At 41.0% G+C, this 23,573-nt stretch overlaps 1 pseudogene; it reads left to right on the forward strand.

Moving 5' to 3' along the window:
- Positions 1-20,425: 20,425 nt before the first annotated feature.
- LOC123925838 lies at positions 20,426-20,928 on the forward strand (annotated as a pseudogene).
- The last annotated feature ends 2,645 nt before the right edge of the window (positions 20,929-23,573 follow it).

The raw sequence follows: 23,573 nt of genomic DNA on the forward strand, positions 1-23,573 counted from the left end.
TGGGTGCAGATTTTTCTACAATTGCACACACACATCCATGGGTTCCAGACATGCAAGGTTAGATGAGCACTGCTGGTGGTATCTCCTCCCTCCTGCCAACTAGGCAGGCACCTGTCCAAACTGGGCTCTCCCTTCAGGCCTCAGAGCTCCAAAGCCAAGTCCTCACCTAGATGTCGACCCAGTCAGTGTTTCCCAGGGCTCTCACCACCACTCCCATAGGCAAGCCTCCCAGCCTCCCCAGTTCTTTCTCTACTCTACTCTACTCTGCAGCCCTATTACTGCTCCTTCCAGACTCTTCAGTGAATATACAGTTTTCTGTGTTGTTCCAGAAATGATGCACATTCTGCCGGATGTCCTCACTATCAGAAGGCATTGGTAGGAGCTGGTATAAGACCACAGGCACAGACTGGTCAGTGGTCACCATCGCCAGAGCCCCACTACTATCTGGGTAATAAGTTAGGATCTGTGCATTCCCTCGATCCTCCCCACAGCATCTCCTCTCTGTCTTCTCCATTCTCTCAGGGCCAGACCTCACCTCCAGATACTAAGTAGAGCAATCCCACGGAACCAGTTTAAAAATGACTAGCCCTGGAAGAGACAAGCTGGGTCTCTATACAAGGTAGCTCTTACTGGGACACAGTCTAAACCCTCCCACAAAACTCACAAGAACTAGACAATCTCTGGATGGAGTGAGAGTGTGAGTGACAAGTGCTTGCCCACAAAGGAAGCAGCAACCTTGCCCAGCACCCATCTGCGGGTCTCCCTGCCCCAAGTCCCAGGGCTTGGACATCCAGTAAGTGGCTCAAAAGCCTTCTCTGTAACTTTACCAGAGGTCTAAACAAAATAGCCAAATGAGCAAATATTCAGCTCAGCATTTGTTCTCACATTAAAAACAAAGAAGAGAGAAAGAAAGAAAAAAATTTCATGGGTTCCCAGGATTTCAGTCCTGAAGAAAGACACTGGCTGTTCAGTGTGGATGTATCGCCCTCTGGTGTTGGAAGAGCAATGGACTGTAAACAACTTTCAACTTTGAAATATTCCTCACCCCTAATCACCCTTGATTTTCAGCATCCCTGATGCCTCTCCCTCAGCCACCTGAGATTCCAGAATTATGAGAAAAACACTCAGGGAAGCATCAGGGTGGGGCAAGCCAAGGGTAGGGGGGCACCGCCCTTTTATTGGGTTCTTCCGAAGCCAAAGTTTTGCAATAGCATCAAGTAATCAGTTGGGGGATTTCAATCACAACCTTACAAAAATTTGTGTTGAAACTTCTGTATGAAGGCAGAAACTTCAGGACAGTTGTTGAACTTCTGAGGTCCCAGACCCATCTACTGATTGGCTGGTCTAGGACAGAAGATATGAGAGATCCAGGCAGCACATTCACGCTGAATAAATGCCTGCCAGCTTGGGTGGGAGATTAGGAGGTGGGGAGGCAAAGGCCAAGAGACATTCTCTCTCCCTTGGGTATATTGAGGAAGTCCCCAGATGGCAGATCTTAGTCAAGTTTTCCTTGGCCAGCAAGATGGGGTGTTTTTATTTAAAGGCAAACACACAAAAATAAAATTAAATTAAAAAACAATAAAGTGTGCAAGAAATTTTAAAAAAATAAATAAATAAGGCAGACACGCATTCCGAAATGGTTCTCCCAGCATCGCATTTAGCAACTTTGATCCACAAGGCATGAGTTTACAACCTCTGGTTACCACCTAGAAGAGTAGGAGGCAACATGTCTCCACTTGAAAGCATAGGCGCCCAACAAGAAGGACAAGAGGATGGTACAGAAAATACATGCTGGAGGAGTAGGAGGGGAGGATCCCCCTGGGAACCAGAGCACAGGGACCAGGGACCTTCCCTGAACTTCCACTTGCTTTGTGCCCAAACTTGATAGCATAACAGATACCTCAGTTTCTGAGCACTGCTGTAACAAGGTAGCGCAAATGGGGTGACTTACAACAATCAAAGTGTATTCCCTCACAGTCCTAGAGGCTGGAAGTCTGAAATCAAGGTGTCGGCAGGTGGTGGTTCCTTTTGCAGCTCTGAGGGAGAATATGGATCACAACTTCCTCTTAGCTTCTGGAGTTGCAGACCATCTTTGAGGTACCTCCATTTCTGCTTCCATAGCCATGGCGTTCTTCCCCATGTCTGCATCTCAACGTGGTGTTCTCTCTGTGTGTCTGTCTCTGAGTCTCTTCTTATAAAGACGGCAGTCAAATTGGAATAAGGACCCACCCTACTCCAGTAGACCTCATGTTAATGTATCTTAACTACATCTGCGAAGACCCTGCTTCTAAACAAGATCACAGTTCCAGGTCCGAGAGGTTTAACCATACGTCTGTTAGTGAGGCAGCTAGACCCACGGCAACAGGACTTTATATAAAGTTGGGCAGATTTGGAGTTTGTATTTAGGCCTCTTCAGGGAAATGTTTAACAACCAGAGAGATTTTCAGGGGGAGAAAAAAGCCCTAGTTCATAGTGTTTGTGGATTTTCATGGTGTAACTATTCCCTCCAGGCCGATTGCAAGCTGCCAACATGACACCCAGCTCATAAAATTCCAGAGAATTTACCAATGTGTGGCTCTCATCCACTGGTACTAACTGGCTCCAGCATGCCACTGGGCCTGTTATATTAAAAAATGTCACAGGTTAAAAGGAGTTTTCCATTATAATTTGTTTTAAATATTTGCATATTGAGGCCAAGATGCCCCTACATCTTTTGATTATCAAAACATAAAATAGTTGATTTATATATAACTCATACCAAATTTTAAATCAAGCATGCCTCTAGGTCATTCTGTTTTCTGAGCCTCACTTACCCTGAAAGAGCTTCAGCATTTTCCTCGCAGCCCTTCCACACACACTGCCCCCTACCTTTGATGTGTCTACCATCCATGTTTCCGTGTCCTCCCCCTACCCATTCCCAGATCTCACACCTCACATATTCTTCTCAGGACTCTGGCACTCAGCTCTGTCTCCATGCCAAGTCCTGTCACCAACTTGGGGCCCTTCAGCCCATGTGGTTTTCCAAGCCAGCACCCTTTCCCATGGCTCCTTGCCCTACTAGGATATCCTCCAGCTCTCAAACCTTGAACTCCAACCTCACACTCCAAGCCCATCACTGCCTACCTCACCAGCTAACTCCTCTCTGTACATAACATTTACATTTCACTCATACTTCCAGCTCCCCAAATCTATCAACCAAGTCCCTTTCTTCAACCCTTTCCCCATTCAACTTAGACTCTGGCATCACCATTGTAACTCTTCCCTTGTCAACACCCCTAATTTCTTCCACCACTACAGCCAATAGTTGATTGCCCATTCACTGGTTAGGCAGATGTTGCCACCATAGGCCCATGGTCTCCAAACCCAGCTGCATCCCTGTCCCACATGCTTATCTGTGTCCCAGAGGGCCCTAGTCTTTTTACTATGCTCCACCAGCCTCCTCCAATCTCCTGCTTCACTTTCAGCAAAAGACATTATGAGTGCATTATAGGAAAAAGCTTAAGAGAGCACTCTGTTGTTTACAAAGTATTTTCACGTAGGTTCATTTAACCTATAGTGATTGGTACAGGTAGGCAGGGTATATGTTATTATTTCCACTTTACAAATCAAGAAACTGAGGCTCAGAGAACGTTCACATCAACATCAGATAATTATTAGCAGAACCTGATAGAAACACAGGTCTCCCAATTCCGAGAATCCCAGGTCAAGCAGTAAAGTAGGTAATTTGTCCAAGGGCACCAATGAGTCCTTGGCAGCTGGGATGAGCACCCATGTCTCTGGGTACCTTCCAAAGTCTTTATGCACCTCTAGAATGTGCTGCCTTCTCAGTTGCCTTATTGCTCTCAAAGTACCTAGAGTTCATTTACTCTCTCTTTAAAAATAAAAAGTAGATGACCTTGAATAAAATAAAATAAAACAGCTTTATTTTTCTTTCTTTTGTGAGTTGTTACCACCAATGACTGTTTCCTTGTGTTAGTGTTTTTCTGGTAGAGAGTTCTCAGAGTCTTTGGTGAAACAAACCTGTTTACTCTCAGCTTCTGTCATATGGTTCACAAGCTCTGGAAATACCAGTGATGAGATGGAGGGAGCCAGACCAGTGCTCTGATCTAGAAATGTCATCCCATGGGCCCCAGATGCTTCTCTGTTGGCCTATACAGGTGGATCATGGGTGGATCCATGCAGACTTACAAGCTGATTTTCTGTAAACACATGCTACAGGCCAAAGCCACTTCCATTGGGAATTGGGGTCATAGTGAGTCACTTCCTGCAATTCCAGACAGATAAGAATCTTAGTTCTTTCCTGGGCCTTCCAGGGAAGCATGAAAACCAAAGGCAATTTGCTTCGGTTGATTAAAAAAAAAAGGACCACCTTCTCCTACACTGTTGGTGGGAATGCAAGCTGGTACAACCACTCTGGAAAACAGCATGGAGGTTCCTCAAAAAGTTGAAAATACAGCTACCCTATGACCCAGCAATTGCACTACTGGGTATTTACCCTAAAGATACAAACATAGTGATCCAAAGGGGCACGTGTACCCGAATGTTTATAGCAGCAATGTCTACAATAGCCAAACTATGGAAAGAACCTAGATGTCCATCAACAGATGAATGGATAAAGAAGATGTGGTATATATACACAATGGAATGCTATGCAGCCATCAAAAGAAATGAAATCTTGCCATTTGCGACGACGTGGATGGAACTAGAGGGTATCATGCTTAGTGAAATAAGTCAATCGGAGAAAGACAACTATCATATGATCTCCCTGATATGAGGACGTGGAGATGCAACATGGGGGGTTAGGGGGATAAGAGAAGAATAAATGAAACAAGATGGGATTGGGAGGGAGACAAACCATAAATGACTCTTAATCTCACAAAACAAACTGGGGGTTGCTGGGGGGGAGGTGGGGTTGGGAGAGGGGGAGGGGGTTATGGACATTGGGGAGGGTATGTGCTATCATGAGTGCTGTGAAGTGTGTAAACCTGGTGATTCACAGACCCGTACCCCTGGGGATAAAAATACATTGTATGTTTAAAAAAAAAAAAAAAAGGAAATATGAATACCCAACTTTTGTAGCAACATGGACGGGACTGGAAGTAATTATGCTGAGTGAAATAAGTCAAGCAGAGAGAGTCAAGTATCATATGGTTTCACTTATTTGTGGAGCATAACAAATGACATGGAGGACATTGGGGATGGAGAGGAGAAGGGAGTTGAGGGAAATTGGAAGGGGAGATGAACCATAAGAGACTATGGACTCTGAAAAACAACCTGAGGGTTTTGAAGGGTCAGGGGTGGGAGGTTGGGGGAACAGGTGGTGGGTAGTAGGGAGGGCACGTATTGCATGGAGCACTGGGTGTTGTGCAAAAACAATGAATACTGTTACGCTGAAAAAAAAAATAAAGAAAGAATGGATAAAAAAAATTAAAAAAAAAAAAAAGGACCACCTTGTCCCAGTTTTTCTGCCGACACTTGCTTTGTTCGTGCTGCACCTACGTCATTGTACGTTGTTGTAAACAGAGGCAGACATGCAAAAGAAGTGCTGACACCCCTTGTCACCTGGTCCAGACTGCATGTCTGCCCCTCATATGTTGCCTTGGAGATATGTGGCTTCCACTGTATTGGACTGAAGCCCACTCCCGTCAGAACTGATATCTACGCGGTATGCCAGAAACAGTGAACTGGGAGATGGATGATTTGGCTTCTAATTGTGATTCTGGGTAAGACATGCCTTCCTGCTAGCCATTCCTGCTCTCTCAGACAAGGGGTTTGCTGTGGCTGAAGCTGACTCAGCAGCACTGTAGAGACTGCTTCTGCTGTCAGCACGAAGAGTACTTCTGGAGAGCAACGCAGAAAGTGCTGTAGGAAGACAGGATGGAGTCGCCACCTTTGGATGAGATTGATTTAGAGACTTACAGTAAGTTTGTCACTGGACAATGTTTCCTAAAAGGGCTAGAGGAGATGGAAAGTGAGGAGCAGCAACATGCCAGGCCATGAGGAACAAACCAAATGAAGGGAAAGCCCAGGCCTGTTCCATGGGTGAATCAGCAGACAGCACACAGCTGTAGAATTATTCATTCATGCATGCTGTAAGCTGTTTTTATGGGCAAATTTGAGGGAGGGTTTTAGGATTTTGCTGGGCCATGGGAACCTTGAAGACAATGTGGGGCACTCTTGGTGGCTCTGAAGACAGTGGTTTAAGAGGGATATCTCACAGTCCCTGCCCTTGGCAGTCTACAGTGACCATGTCATCCTCGCCCTTCCACGGGAGAGTGGACCAGTGGGAACAACACAGGGTCATTGCAAACATTAAGTGAAATTATTCATGCAAAGCCCAAGCACGTAGCTTTCAGTAAAGGGTAGCAACTGTTAATGTTCTGTGGATTACCTCAAAGGCAAAGGAACGTGGAGAACCTCCTGGTAGCTCCAAGTGGCACTCAAGTTTGGTTTGTTCAGACATGTGGGCGGGGGGGGAAAAGCCTGCTGCTGCTGCCCCTGAGCTTGGACCAACAGCTCATGCCTTCAGACATGTCCCACTGCTAAGGAGGGAGCGTCTCTGGACTTAAGGGGAATGTAGCAACAGTGCTGGGAGGCAGCTACCACACAGGCTAAGCATACCAGATGGAATCATTTAGACCTAGGTTAGAATCGTGGCTTTGCCACCTTACAGAACTTATTTCAACTCTCTGAACCTCAGTTTCCTCATCTCTAAAATGCGCAAACATTTGTTAAATAAATGTCTTTTGATCAAATGTAAGTGACACTACTTTCTATGTGGCTCTTTATGGCAATTACATAATTACTAAGCCTCCTGGTGACATGAACGATGTGATGACTGATTTTGTGTGTCAGAGAGACTGGGCCATGGAGTGCCTAGTGTCTGGCCAAAAACATTATCCCAGATATATCTGTGAGGGTGTTTTTGGATGAGATTAACATTTGAATCTGTAGGCTGAGTAGAACAGATTACTCTCCCTAGGTGGGTGGGCCTCATTCAATCAGTTGAAAGCTTCAGTAAAAGAAAAAGGCTGACCCTCCTGCAAGGAAGAGGAAATTTCCTTCTGCCAGACTGTCTTGGGCTAGGACATTAGTTCTTTCCTGCCCTCAGACTGTAACTGAACCTTGGTGTTTCCTGGGTCTCTATCTTGCTGGCATTTGGACTAAAACTATACTATTGGCTCTCGTGGGTCTCTAGCATGCCAAATGAAGGTCTTGGGACTTGTCAGGCTCTATGATTGTGTGAGCCAATTCCTTATAATAAACCATGGATATAGATATGGATACAGATATAAACATAGCTAGGTATCTCCTATGTGCTCTGCTTCTCTGGAGCACCCTAATACAGTAGGCGCTAAATACAAAAAAGTTGTTTTGATGATTGCTATTTCTGTTAGTTTAGAACTTGGCAAGAAATGTTGTCTTTATGTAAATATGACTGAAATTATGTTTGAGAGATGGGGAAACTAGCAATAATGGCCTAAATAGCACTATTTGTGTGCTATTCAGAAGGTGTATTCGATCCTCTAAAACAAGCACTTATTACAACATATATGTAGGTATGTATCAAGATATAGACACATTATATATTATAATATAAATAAGGCTCCTGGGGGCACTTTATCTTTTCTGGTATAGGCAATGACTTTGAGAAAGAAAAATGTAGGACTCAGACAGCTATCTCAGTATCTCTTTGATACTGTCAAAGGACACAATTTGGGTTTCCGGTGATGACCTTGGCTACCAGACATTACACACCCTGAAAGGGACCCACTGAAGCCTTTGAGGGTTATTAGTGACCTGGCAGGTAGGAAACTTGTCTTCAAATCAAGACTTTTATCTAAAATCTGAGTTGGAGAGAAGGAAAGGGTCACATTAAAATTTATGCTGTGGAGAGTAATAGAGGATAAAATGCCCAATAATTCTTAGGAAAAAATAGTATGGAGACTATTAGGAACAATACTAAGAGGTACATCTATTCACCAAGGTTTATTGAATACCTAGGTGACCTGGGAACTTTAACAGAGAGAGAGAGACATATGCATAATACATACTTACACATGTTCATATACGCATAGAATATTTCTGGAGAGCATGTGAAATTTGTCTCAAGTTCCAAGGAGGGAAAGGACTGGGGACTGGGAGAAGAGGGAGAATTGTTTTTCATAGCATAAAGTTTTATGATGTTTAAATTTTTACTACACGCATGTATAACTTTTTAATTAAAACTCTATTTCCATTAAACTCTGCTTGGGGCAGGATCACAGATCCTGAGAGGCCCACTTGCTTTGAGCAGCTGGGCACTGTCAATATTTAACACCCTACCTCAGCCGCCTTGCCTTTCTGTCCTACTGCAACCAGTCGTCCCCGTCTAGCCATCTTCTACAACATCTCCAGTGTTCTCTTTGAAAAGTGTAAATTTACCCAAGCCAAGAAATCCTTGTTGCCCTTGTTTCCTACAATAGAAAGTCTGATCTGCTTAGTACGGCATTAGTGGGAAGTGATACTGCACGTAGTACTACTAGTATCATTCCTGGGCCTTCCAGAAGTCACTGCCTTCCTCTTTCCCACTGTCACTATCCTAAACCAAACTCATCATCTTCCTGGTTTACCATGCCTCCTGACAGTCCTTTCTGCGGTTTTTCTCCACTCCCACCTGTTCTCCATATACTACATTGTTTTAAAATGCAAATAGTATCCTAACTCTCCCCTGCTTATACCCCTTTAAGCTTGTAAACACTGGATGCCTGGCTGGCTCAGTTGGAAGAGCACACAGCTCTTAATGTTGGGATTGTGAGTTCAAGCCCTGTATTGAATGTAGAGATTACTAAAAAATAAACTTTAAAGAGGAAAAAAAAAACAACAACCCCAAAACTGTGCACTGATCTTAAGCTAAAATCCCAGCTCCTTAGCAGGGCAACCTTCTGCTTCTTTTTCCACTGCCATCTCTCTCCAATTCCTTACTCTCTTCTCAGATTCTATTTCCACTAATTAATATACACTGTTTAGTTCCTGGAAGGTACCATTCTCTCTTTTCTCTGAGTCTTTGCACATGCTATTTCCTATCGTAAGAAACTCCTCTACTCTTGGGGCACCTGGGTGGTTCCGTTGGTTAAGTATCTGATTTTGGCTTGAGTCATGACCCCAGGGTCCTGGGATCGAGTCCCACAGCAGCCTCCCTGCTCAGTGGGGAGACTGCTTCTCCCTCTATCTCTGTGATTCCACTCATTTTCATTCTCTCTCAAATAAATAATAAAATCTAAAGAAAGGGAAAGAAAGAGAGAAAGAATGAAAAACTCTTCTACTCCCTCCTCACTGGTCTTCCAACTCCACCTTGCTCACTCCTTCAGCATAAAGGGTCATAAAAATAAGAGTGCCATAAGAAAATCATAAATAACTGAGGAGGAAAAAGGCACCCATTTAGAAGGAATCCTGTAGGAGTTCAGCTATCAGAAGCAAAATGTATGGAGTGCCTGGGTGGTACAGTTGGTTAAGCATCCTGACTCTTGGTTTTGGCTCAGATTGTGATCTCAGGGTTGTAAGGTCAAGCCCTGTGTCAGCCTTTACGCTCAGTGCAGAGTCCACTCGAGACTCTATCTCCCTCTCCCTCTGCCCCTCCCCCCCAAAAAAAATCTTGAGGAGGAGGAGCAGAAAGGAGGAGAGAGCTGTATGAGTAACACCTTTGATGAAAGAAAGGGCTGGGCAGGCTGGAGAATGGAAAGAATAGAGGTCCCTTAAAGAATAAAGTGGGGAGGGCTGAGTGAATGGGTGGCAGAAGGGAGAGATTAGAGAAGGTGAAAGACCTTGAAAGCCAAGATAGAGTTTGAACTTCATTTTTTAAATGGGAAAACTTGAACTGTTTTTAAACTGGCTAATGACTACCTCCAGTTCTTATATTAGAAAGATGTGAACAACAGAGTGCAGAGGAATGAAGCTGGGGAGATGGGTGATCTTAGGGAAAGAGGATGAGTGTGTGCCCCAGGGCAGCAGCAGGCAAAACTAGAAGGAAGCGATGGATTTGAAAGAGATGTGGAGATAACGTCCTGGGCTTAATGACAAAGTGAAGGGGAGGAGAGACCCAGGAGTCGAGCGCACTCACGATGCTAGCCAGAGTAACTGGGAATATGGTGAGGTCATTGGCTGAGATGGGAATCACAAAAGGAGAGCAGATTTGGAGGAAGATAATGAATTAAGTTTAGAACATGTTGGACTTTTGGGTATAAGGTCAAGAAGCCCATGTCCATAATTAAAACCAGACACAACCCAGGGTACAGAGTGTGGAGTCTTTCACAGAAACCACCTGTTAGGGTTGGTTTCATGTTTTCTGGTGTGGCATGTTTCCATGTCTCCTGTTTTCCATATCCTGACGAGGTCATGTGAATTGTTTGCCTTGCATGCAGGGAAGGAGCTGTAAAAACACAGGTCAAGTGGAGATAAAGTCTGTAAGTGGGAGAAGATCTTTTGGGCCAGGGCTGAAATTTGCACTGGAAAATTGTTTTTCTCTCCAAGCTTGTGTCAATCACTACTCTTTCTCTTCAAGTCCCAACTCTGCTGTGATGAGCAAACTGAACTCTCAGGACAATTTCACTTCGACTCTGCACTCAGCTCCAGGGGCACTCTGAAACCACAGTGCAAACATTTTCCACATAGTTATGCAGTTCCTTTTTTGCTTTTGAACTCTTCACAGGTGTATATCATGTCTCCCAAGTCTTTTAATTCTTAAAAGCCGAATTTATTCCCAACATGTAGTTTTTTTAATCTTCATATATTAAGTTTTAAAAAAACACAAAGTGAATTGAAACTGACACTGAATTCATTTGGGGAAGAAAGGAGAAAGGACAGTAACTACCTTAACAGGACAGAGTACATCAAGAGATAATGTGTTGGAACAGAGTGGAGAGCCCAGATATGGACCCTCAACTCTATGGTCAAATAATCTTTGACAAAACAGGAAAAAATATACAATGGAAAAAAGACAGTCTCTTCAATAAATGGTGCTGGGAAAACTGGACAGTGATATGTAGAAGAATGAAACTCGACCATTCTCTTACACCGTACACAAAGATAAACTCGAAATGGATAAAAGACCTCAACGTGAGACAGGAATCCATCAGAATCCTAGAGGAGAACATAGGCAGTAACCTCTTCAATATCAGCCACAGCAACTTCTTTCAAGATATGTCTCCAAAGGCAAAGGAAACAAAGCGAAAATGAACTTTTGGGACTTCATCAAGATCAAAAGCTTCTGCACAGCAAAGGAAACAGTCAACAAAACAAAGAGGCAACCCACAGAATGGGAGAAGATATTTGCAAATGACAGTAGAGACAAAAGGTTGATATCCAGGATCTATAAAGAACTCCTCAAACTCAACACACACAAAACAGATAATCATATCAAAAAATGGGCAGAAGATATGAACAGACATTTCTCCAACGAAGACATACAAATGGCTATCAGACACATGGAAAAATGTTCATCATCACTAGCCATCAGGGAGATTCAAATTAAAACTACATTGAGATACCACCTGACACCAGTTAGAATGGCCAAAATTAGCAAGACAGGAAACAACGTGTGTTGGAGAGGATGTGGAGAAAGGGGAACCCTCTTACACTGTTGGTGGGAATGCAAGTTGGTGCAGCCACTTTGGAGAACAGTGTGGAGATTCCTCAAGAAATTAAAAATAGAGCTTCCCTATGACCCTGCAATTGCACTGCTGGGTATTTACCCCAAAGATACAGATGTAGTGAAAAGAAGAGCCATCTGTACCCCAATCTTTATTGCAGCAATGGCCACGGTCGCCAAATTGTGGAAAGAACCAAGATGCCCTTCAACGGATGAATGGATAAGGAAGATGTGGTCCATATACACAATGGAGTATTATGCCTCCATCAGAAAGGATGAATACCCAACTTTTGTAGCAACATGGACGGGACTGGAAGAGATTATGCTGAGCGAAATAAGTCAAGCAGAGAGAGCCAAGTATCATATGGTCTCACTTATTTGTGGAGCATAACAAAGAACACGGTGGACATGGGGAGATGGAGAGGAGAGGGAGTTGAGGGAAAATGGAAGGGGAGATGAACCATGAGAGACTATGGACTCTGAAAAACAACCAGAGGGTTTTGAAGGGGCGGGGGGTGGGGGGGGAGGTTGAGGAACCAGGTGGTGGGTAATAGGGAGGGCACATACTGCGTGGAGCACTGGGTGTGGTGCAAAAAACAATGAATACTGTTATGCTGAAAATAAACAAATTTTTTTAAAAAGTGAGGTTAAAAAAAACAAAAAACAAAAAAGAGTTAATGTGTTGGTTAGAGGTGTGAGATAGTATCAGTTCCTAACCTAGAAAGGAACCTATTCGAACACAAAAGAAATGCTCTCCCCCTCTTCTAATAATAATGACTTTGCATTCTAAATATGCTTAAAAGGAAGGGAGGAATACTGGTATTCTAATTGTCAAGTAAGTTGTCCTCTCAGCAGGCTAAAAAGTGTTTTTTTCAGGTGCCACTTTTGGCTTATGAGCAATATTGATAAAATACAGAGCTTGTCCTTTATGGTTAATCATATTTAGTTGCACTAAAAAGTGCAAGACTGAGGGTTAAGTCTTTGACTTCTTTTTAGTTCTTCCTTTTAGTTAGAGGTCCACTTGTGTGGCCATTGTGATGTTTGGGCAACTTAAAAGAAGGGTCTTCGTGACTCAGCTCATTACATAATTCCCTGGGCAGAGGAATGAAAGAATGAAGGTGGGATAACCCCAGGTTTTGCCAGTGAGCAGACTGTGCACTTGTCATTGATGGAGGAAGATGTATGTGGGGGCGGTGGGGAGAAGAGATTTTTGTTGCTAGCTGATGAGTACCAGTAGGCTTCAGATCACAAAGATCTCTCTAGCTGCCTTGCCAGAAGCATCTGTCAGTCTACCATCAACATCACTATTTAATATGGAACCGCCCCCCCCCCTTTAGTATCACCCTTCAGCATGTATGGGAGCACTGGAAGAATGAGAACTACAACTCATAGCTTTCAACAGGGAGTGCAGTTAGCAGTAGGAAAGGAAGTGCTTCAAAACTGGATGTGAGACTACTCTTGGGAACAGCATGAAACATGACTCTGGAGGTTGGCAAAGACAAGGAGGAAAAGACACTGGAGTGATTGCCTCACAATCTTGCCAAGGGCTCCCTTCCCACTTCTTTTAGAGCATACACCTTTCCCCTTCTGAGATTGCCCCAGGTACCAGGTGAACAGCAGGAAATCTCCTTTGCTCTGGTGGCAGCAATGTCTGTTGGCTCTGTGTCACATTCCTTTCCAGACTTCACAGGCCTCGGGTTACAAAGGTCTTATTGCACAATTCTTAGGAGAATAGGCATGGAGGCTGGGCTGGGATAAAGAAAAGTCCTGTGTGTGTCAGAGATCCAGGTGTGGCCAGATGCCAAAGCACCCCAGGTGGTAGCAGCAAGAGAAAGAATCAAACGTCTTGATCTCTAGCGAGGTAGCTTTCTTTTATTTTTTTCTCCCAAGGCTGTTAAATAAGACTTATCAAGATGAAACTTTCTGGGGAATTTGATGGAAAACATTTCAAAAGTTCATTTGGCATACCTGCATTTCGGTTTACTGGAGATATTTGGGAACTTAAAATTCACAACGAAGAATCTGAAACTAAAGCTCTTTTTAATCCCTCCATTTTTCGTAACCAAATTTCTCCTAGAGTTTTATGCTACGTATGTATGCAATTACCCAATATATTACACAGCCTTTGAAAAATTAATATGGAAGCTGAAAGAATACTACCACAGCCCTGTTTAAACCCTATGCCATGATGGGATGTTCTTTTCTCTTGGTGATCACTTAATAATACTTTTATTAAAAATGATCTGTGTGGATAGCTAGAAACGTATGGAAGATCCTTAAGCTAAAAACAACCTAGTGACCTAGAAAATATTCATCAGACCTCTGCAGCTGATGACTGAGAATGAGATATATATATATATATATTTAGCAATTATTCATTTCATTTTCTTTCAGCTTTGAGGGTTTCAGACAGATATTAATATATTTGCAATGAATTGAATTGGAAAAGGCTCTGAGCGTCTATATCCAGGGAATGCCTGGGCTCAAACTTACAAATTAACTAGAGATATAAGACCTGTGCAGCTCTACATAAAACAAACAAATCTAAGGGAGCACCTAAGATATCAAGGTAACTTCAAATAAAATATTAATTTGTGGCATAAGTTAGGAAAGGCTCATAAAGGAGACATACGAGGTAATAAGGATAGGCCGTTACCACAGATGGTATGACTGCCATACCTGCCAGATGAAGTGTCCATTAATACATACATTTATGGAGTACACATGTGTATCACAGAGTGGGCACACACACACACACACACACACACACATAAACAAAGCGATCTACCTAAACCAGAAAGACAAGGCCACAGAATGTTTGCATGCTTATTGTAAAGCAAAAGGGCCATTAATGGGATAAATGCCCCCTTTTTTTTTTTCCAGCAAACTACTCCTAATCAGGCCTCAAGGCAGAGTAACCTGGATTTCCCTGGATTTATTTTCGTTGTTATCTCAGCCAGTTCAATGGAGTCTTGGGTGCCTTTTCTTGACCTTGACCAAAGCTTATTTTTATGTGGAGTGGTAAAGGCTAGGAGAGATTTGTGACTAGTGTCACTCACCATAGAGTACTTGAATTGACCAACAACCACATCAAGGGAGTAAAATGAGATTTCCTCCCTTAGGATACTCTAAAATAGCTGAAATATGAACCAAGAAATTCATTCAGCATGAATTAAGGGCAGGGAGTATTGAAGAAGCCACCAGGCTAATAGTAAGAGGCTTTAAGCTATGGTTCCCAAGCTAGCAATCCGTAGCTCAATGATCTAAGTCAAGACACAGCCTCTCTATGCTGGTTTCTTCTTCTGGAAATGAGCACATTGGAATGGATGATCTCTCAGTTCCCTTCCAACTCTAAAATTCTGTGGTGTATGACTAATACAATGGTCAGAGAACAGTATAGTCAATAAATATGTGTAGACAAGTTAGGACATTCTATGTTTTTTGGATATTATTTCAGGTTAAACCTAAACTTAGTTGTCACTGACTATGAATGAATTCTAAAAACTGGATCAGTGAAGTTTTAATTTTCAAGGACCTAAGATGTTGGATCATAATGTAATTGTAAAAATTATGGTGGTTTTCTAGAGGGAAGTTGGATATATACTAGAGTTAATGTGAAAGTACATTTTGTTTTTATCTGGACCTCTGGATTTATCAACATGCTTTGGGTTATTATTACTTTTATGGTATATACAGTGTTGGAATTTCTGCTGGGATATATTTATTCCTGATGTGTTGGAGACCAAAGAGTGTTAAAAATTGTGTCCTGTGGTTAGAGATTGTGTCTCCCTTCTCCTTGTCTATTGCTGGTGGGGTCTCCTATGGGTAACTAATCTACCTGTCAGAAACTAGACTGCTGCTTCTACTGAGGGAATGTGGCAATAAACCTAGCTCTTGCAGGCAAATCTCAGCGTGCCTGCCTGAACAGTCCTGTACTCAGCTCTGGGGTCGCAGTGTGCTGAGACACAGAGGGAGGCCAATGGAGATGAGTCAGGACCTGGCACCCACCCCACGCTCCACCCTACTGGTAAACAGAACAGCTATTTGCCCGTCACTGGAGCCTCTCAGGGCCCCAAGACTCCAGGAAGAAACAAATACTTTAGAAGCCAAAACCCCAAGGCAAGGTAAAGAAAACAGAAATGTCTGCATCCCCAGCGATGATTTCACTGGCGTGAGTTCTTTAGAGGGGGAGGAGTTGTAAATGGTTCCAGCTGAACTGTTTTACCTACTTCTCAACCATAAGGCCCTTCTCTTTCACTGTTTATAGGGGATGATGGCCTTTTTGCCTTTTAAGCCTTGGAATCTCAAAACCAGGCTTTAGAATTAATTTTGATTGCTAACACATAATACATTCATTTCTCCTCTTTTTATTACTTTTGTTTCTATTTTTATGCTATATTCTATTAAAATGCCTCTTTCTGTTTAGTTTATTTTTGTTTATTTTATTTTATTTATTTTATTAGTTTATTTTTCCCTGTCATTATGGGGAGAAGCTACTAAAAGAATAAACATTACCAGGTAATAAATGTAAACTACTTTACAAAGTAATTTTACACTGACTTCTTGAGGTAATTGTTTCTTTTGCATCTTTACATTGGTTGGGGGGAGAACAGTAAGGGGCTGACAATCTTGGGAATATCCTCATCTGGCTTCATGACAGTAAATAAGTCTGGCTATTGGGAGAATACTCCTCAGCTCTCTTTCTGGTAGGACTACCTTTGACCTTTTATCTGCTCACTGTAAAGTGTCTGGTGCAGAGTCTCTGTGCTTATACTATTATTCCTAAACCTGATGATACACTCATCTTATGGTCTTCTGTTTTTTTAGATACCAGCAATTTTTGTTCTAAGCTTAGCCATTGTTACATACCTGAACTGGAGGCATGGCTGGCTGATTCCTTCTAGCTCTGTCAGGTAGCGTCCCACCTCTAATATATCAAAAGCTGAACCTTCTGTTACCTTCTACTCAGTAGCCACAACTGAGCCTGGGCTGGATATTGTGATGTCACAGAGCAGAATACTTGCTCCTCCCAAAGGCCCGGCTGAGACCCTCTGGCTTCAGCATTTTCTGTCTTGCGCCTGATGGGAGGTGGGGAAGGTTAATCCTTTTATTTTTTTTCTTTTTTTTTTAAAAGATTTTATTTATTCATTTGACAGACAGAGATCACAAGTAGGCAGAGAGGCAGGCAGAGAGAGAGGAAGGGAAGCAGGCTCCCCACTGAGCAGAGAGCCAGATGTGGGGCTCAATCCCAGGACCCTGGGATCACGACCTGAGTCGAAGGCAGCGGCTTAACCCACTGAGCCACCCAGGCGCCACAATCCTTTTATTTCTTAACCTCCTGATGGGAAGTGGGGAAGGTTAATCCTTTTACTTCTTTTTTTTTTTTTTAGATTTTATTTATTTATTTGACAGAGAGAGAGAGATCACAAGTAGGCAGAGAGGCAGGCAGAGAGAGAGGAGGAAGCAGGCTCCCTGCGGAGCAGAGAGCCGGATGCGGGGCTCGATCCCAGGACCCCGAGACCATGACCTGAGCCGAAGGCAGCGGCCCAATCCACTGAGCCACCCAGGCGTCCCAATCCTTTTATTTCTTAACCGAACCATAGAATCATAGGCTGTTATTATGGGTGGAGACCTTGGAGACCTAGTGACTAGATTTTAATCTAACTCCCTTATTTTACAGATGGGGAAATTCAGATTCCAGGTAGGTAAGTGGCAGAGCTAAATCTAAACCCGGTGCCCCCAGTGTTAGCCGCCTGTTCTGAACACACTGCACCCCTGCTGGGTCCTACTCTACGGAGTTTGTCAACATCATTGTTCTCTGATAGACAGCTCATTGGATGAGTTTTATCTGAATCCACCCATGATAAGAAACCATTCAGACACCATGGGAAGAGAACAGAGATCATTAGATTTTCTGACAACCAGAAATAGCTAATTTTGGTCCTGGCCCACACTCAGAAATCCTGAGCCACCAGACCTATTCTAGATTAACAAATACTGGGACTTCTGAGTAACTGATGTTTTCAATGAGATTTAATGATAAGAATGCCCAGCCCGGGATGAGCGATGGCTGCAATGCCATGAGGAGAGAATGGGAAAGAATAATTGGTAAAGCAATAGATTTTCACTGGAATTTAACTCTCTTTCATACCATTCACTTTTTCTAGATACTGTCCCCATATGGCATTAAAAAATTATGTGCATTGCATGAGATGACTTGTATCTGTGAAGCCAGAGACTTGTACTTACAAAATTTCTCAAGAGGGGAACATATATTGCACTTACATAACACCAACAACTAACATTTTACATCATGTTTTAGCATTTACAAGCTATTTTCACATATATCATTTCATTTAATCTTCACAGCTCAGTGAAGTAAACAGTGTATTATTTTTAGTACAGTTTTATGAGTGAGAAAATTATAACTTAGGTTGTTACTTGCACAAGATCACAAAGCTAATTAAGTGGAAAGGGTAACATCAGCTACAAACCAGATCTTCCAACCAAGCATTTGCCCCACCACAGGGCTTCCCTGGGGTGGGAGGAATTGTCATGTTGTCTGGGAACACACTTGAAGGCAATTACATTAGGCAACCTTTTGATTAACAAAGAAGAAAGTATTCCTCTGGGTCATAAATACTGCTTTACTAACCTCCTACATGTCTCAATAAAAACTTACAGAAATGGTTAGTGAACACTAATTTCAAACTTCAAAACAATATAATCATTGCCCTTCAACCTGACAATTCCACATCTATGAATTCTCCTAAGGGAATTATCATAGATATGAATAATATTTAGCTACAAGAGGTTCATTCTTTGAAGCACTGTTTATAATAGAAAACAAATATCTACTTAATATCTTCTTTAAATTAACTCTTACACTTTACTGAAATAAGAGAATTTAAAAGTAATTTTTTGTCACTACATAAATAAAAATGTAGTATAGTTACCTTAAGTGTCAAATAACCATAAAAACAGATATAACAAAGTCAGGCCCTGGGTCAGTCCTATCCACCACTATACTCGCCACAGTCATGACTCCACCACAACAGGAGGGTGAATGCCCACACACAGGACACCCCTGGAACACCTGGTTCTGGTGACCAGAGGGACTGCACTTCTGTGCCCCCACAGGACATCCTTACACAAGGCCACTCATTTAAGACTGGGAGATGTAACTGAATCATCTAATATATAGAAACAGAATTGGGCAAAATGAGGAGAGTGAAGAATATGTTTCAAGTGAAAAAACAAAACAAAATCTCAGGAAAAGAACTGAACAAAGCAGAGATAAGCAATCTACCTAATCGAGTTCAAAGTAATTGTCATAAAGACATTTAATTTATGAACTTAGGAGAGATTGGATGAACACAATGAGAACTTCAATAAAGAGACAGAATGTAAGAAAGTACCCATCAGAGCTATGGGATACAATAACAGAAATCAATAATACACTAGAGGGAATACACAGATGAAGTGATACAGAATAATGGATCTGCAATCTGGAAGACAAGGTAGAGAAATCACCCAAATTGAAAAGAGAATTTTTTAAAAGGAAGATAGTTAAAGGGACCTGTAGGACAACATCAAGCATACTAACATTCATATTTTAGAGGTCCCAGAGAGAAAAGATGAGAGAGAGAGAGAGAGAGAGAGAGAGAGAGAGAAAGGGGCAGAAACTTTGTTTGAAGAAATAATAGCTGAACACTTCCCTAACTTGACAAAAGAAACAGATATCCAGGTCCAGGAATCCCAGAAAATCCCAAGCAAGATGAACACCAAGATAAATTGTAATTAGAATGTCAAAAATTAAAGACAAAAAGAGAATCTTAAGAGAAGAGCAGTTAGTTTCGTATAGGGAACTGCTGGAAGACTAACAGCTGATCTTTCAAGCGGAAACACTGCAAGCTAGAAAGCAGTGATGTGATATATTCAAAGTTCTGAAAGGGGAAGAAAAAAAAACCTACAACCAGGAATACTGGGCAAGGTTATCATTCAAAATTGAAAGGAAGATAAAAAGTTTCTCAGATAAACAAAAGCTAAAGGAGTTCATTACCACTAAATAGCCTTTATTAAAAGAAATATCAAAGGATGGGGTGTCTGGGTAGCTCAGTTAGTAAGTGTCCAACTCTTGATTTCAGCTCAGGTCGTGATCTCGGGGTTATGAGATGGAGCCCCATTTTGGCCTCCATGCTGAGTGTGGAGCCTGCTGAAGATTCTCTCTCTCCCTCCCCTTCTACCTCTCCCCACTCCCACTCTCTCTCAAGGTTGGGGGTGGGTGGGAATCAAAGGACTTCTTTAATTGCAAAAGGCCAAAACTAGAAAGAAGAAAATATATGAAGGAAAAAATCTCACCATTAAGGCAAATGCATAGTAAAAATAGTGGATCAACTACCTATAAAGCTAATATAAAGGTTAAAAAACAAAAATAGTAAAAACAACTTTACAATAATGATACAATAAAAAATGTAAATATGAAATAAAAAACATAAAACATGGTGGATAGGGAATAAAAAAATAGTGCTTTTATAATGTGTTCCAACTTAAGCCACCACCAATTAAAAGAGTACTAAATACATAGGTTGTTATATATGAAATATATATATATATGTATATGTACATACATATAAACTACAAGCCGAAAAGCTAAAATAGATACAGAGAAAATAGAGAGAAATAAATCCAGACATAACACTAAAGGAAATCATCAAATCACAAGGGAAGAGACAAGGCAAGAAGAAAGGAACAGAAAAGATCTATAGCTCTTTTGATCAGGCCTGTGGTGCTGGCATGATGAGCAAGTGTCGTGGTCTTCATACTTCCAGGAAGCTCCATATCCCCAAAGAAGATTGGAAGTGGCATGATAAACAGTACAAGAAAGCCCATTTGAGCACAGCCCTGAAGGTTAACGCTTTTGGAAGTATTTTCCATACAAAGAGAATTGTGCTAGAAAAAGTAGGGGATGAAGCCAAACAGCCAAATTCTGCCATCAGGAAGTGTGTCAGGTCTAGCTGATCAAGACTGGCCAAAATCAATCAATCAATCAATGAATCAATCATGGTCTTTGTAATCATAGTTGTTTGAACTCTATTGAGGAAAATGACGAGGTTCTGGTTGATTGATTTGATCACAAAGGTCATGCTGTCATGACCTGGCATTGTCATTCCTGGCATTTGCTTTATGGTTGTCAAAGTAGCCAATGTCTCTCTTTTCATCTGAAACAAAGGCAAGAAGGAAAGACCAAGATCATAAGTTTTGAAGGTGAAAACATGATAGTATTAAATTTTCATATACCAAAAAAAAAAGAAAACTACAAAACAATCAGAAAAAAATTAACAAGCTAGAAGCTAGAAATAAATACATACCTACCAATAATAATTTAAATGTAAATGGATTAAATGCTCTAATCAAAAGAAAGTGTGGGTGAATGGATTAAAATAAGAAGACAAGACCCATCTATATGCTGCCTACAAGAGGCTCAGATCTCACTTCAGACCTAAAGACATATAGACTTAAAGTGAAGGGACAGAAGAAGATATTCTATGCAAATAGAAACAAAAAGAAAGCAATATGTATATCAAACAAAAAGGCTTTTTTTTTTATTTTTTAAGATTGTATTTTGAGAGAGAGAGAGAGAGCATGAGCAGGGGGAGGAACAGAGGGTGAGGGAGAAGCAGACTCCCCACTGAGCAGGGAGCCCACCATGGGGCTTGATCCCAGTACCACAAGATCATGACCTGAGCCAGAAGGCAGACACCCAACAGACTGAGCCACCTAGGTGCCCCAAAATAGACTTTAAAACAAAAGCTGTAAGAAGAGACAAAAGGAGTAATACAATAAAAATATAAAATAATTATAAATATTTATGCACCCAACATAGGAGCACTTAATATATATAGCAAATATTAACAGACACAGAGGGAGAAATTAACAATAATACAATAATAATAGGGGACTCTAACACTCCACTTACATCAGTGGATAGATCGTTTAGATGGAAATTAAGAAAATTGGCCCTAAATGACACATTAGACTAGAAGGATGTAATAGATATATATAGAACATTGCACTGAAGACAGCACATGTGCTCAGGTGCACATGAAACATTCTTCAGTACAGATTTCACTTCAGGCCACAAAACAAGTCTCATTAGATTCAAGGTTGAAATCATATCAAGCATATTTTTTTTTCTCACAATGGTATAGAAATCAATTACAAGAAGAAAACTGGGAATACAAATGCGGAGACTAAACAACATGCTACTAAACAATCAATGGGTCAATGAAAAAAATCAAATAGGAAAGTAAAAAATATTATGTGACATGAAAATAAAAACACAACATTCCAAAATCTGCAGGACACAAAAGCAGTTCTAAGAGGAAAGTTTATAGTGATACAGGCCAACCTCAAGAACAAGAAAAGTTTCAAATAACAATCTAACCTTAAACCTAAAAAGAACTAGAGAAAGAACAAAGTTAGTAGAAGGAAGGAAATAATAAAGATCAGAGTAGAAATAAATGAAATAGAGACAAAAAAAGAACAGTAAGTAAAATCAATGAAATTAAAAACTGGTTCCTTACAAAATAAAATTGAGGAAACTTTAGCCAAATTCATCAACAGAAATAGAGAAAGAACTCAAGTAAATGAAGTCAGAAATGAAAGCAGAGAAGTTGCAACTGATAGCAGATATGTCAAAGCTCATAAGAGATTACTAAAACAATTATATGCCAACGAATTGGACAGCCTAGAAGAAATGGATAAATTACTAGAAACAGAACCTTCTGAGACTGAATCAGGAAGAAGTAGAAAATATGAACAGACCAGTCACTCTTCATGAAATTGAGTCAGTTATTAAAAGCCCAGGATAACAGCTTCACTGGTGAAATCTACCTAATATTTAAAGAAGAGTTAATACCTATTCTTCTCAAACTGTTCCAAATAATGGAAGAGAAAGGAATGCTTCCAAACACATATACAAGACCAGCATTACCCTGATACCTAAATCAGACAAAGACACTATAAGAAAATTACAGGCCAAGATCCCTTATGTTCATAGAGGCAAGAATTCTCAAAAAAGATTAGCAAACCAAATTCAACACTATATTGAAGTGATCATAAACCATGATCAAGTGGGATCTATTCCAGAGAGTCAAGGGTGGTTGAACATCTGCAAGTCAATGTCCTACACCACATTAACAAAACAAAGGGTAAGAATCACGATCATCTCAATAGAATCAGAATGCATTTAACAAAACTAAACATCCATTAATGATGAAAACTCTCAACAAAGTGGGTATGGGGGGAATATACCTCAACACAATAAAGGCCGTATATGAAAAACGCACAGCTAGCGTCACACTCAGTGGAGAAAAACTGAAAGCTTTTCCTCAAAGACCGGGAACAAGACAAGGATCTTCACTCTTCCACTTTTATTGAACATGGTATTGGAAGTCTTAGCCACAGCAATTCAGCAAGGAAAAGAAATAAAAGGCATCCAAATTGGAAAGGAAGAGGGAAAACTATTTGCAATAGCATGATACTATATATAGAAAACCCTAAAGACTCCATGAAAAAAAAACTATTAGAACTAATAAACGAAATTCAGTAAAGTTGAAGGATGTAAATCAGTATACAAAATATGTGGCATTTCTAATACACTAATAACGATCAAAAAGAGAAGTTAAGAAAGCAATCCCATTTGCAGTTTCATCAAAAAGAAGATCTAGGAATAAGTTTAACCAAGAAGGTGAAAGACTGAGAGACATTGATGAAAGAAATTAAAGATGATAGAAATAAATGGAAAGATATTCCATGCTCATGGGGTGGAAGACTTTATATATTTATATTATATATAATATTTTTTGATTTAATATTAATGTATAAATTATATATAATATCTATATACATTTGAATATTGCTTATCCATAAAAAAGAATGAAAT

Source organism: Meles meles, chromosome 1, assembly GCF_922984935.1.
Source record: "Meles meles chromosome 1, mMelMel3.1 paternal haplotype, whole genome shotgun sequence".
NCBI lineage: Eukaryota > Metazoa > Chordata > Mammalia > Carnivora > Mustelidae > Meles > Meles meles.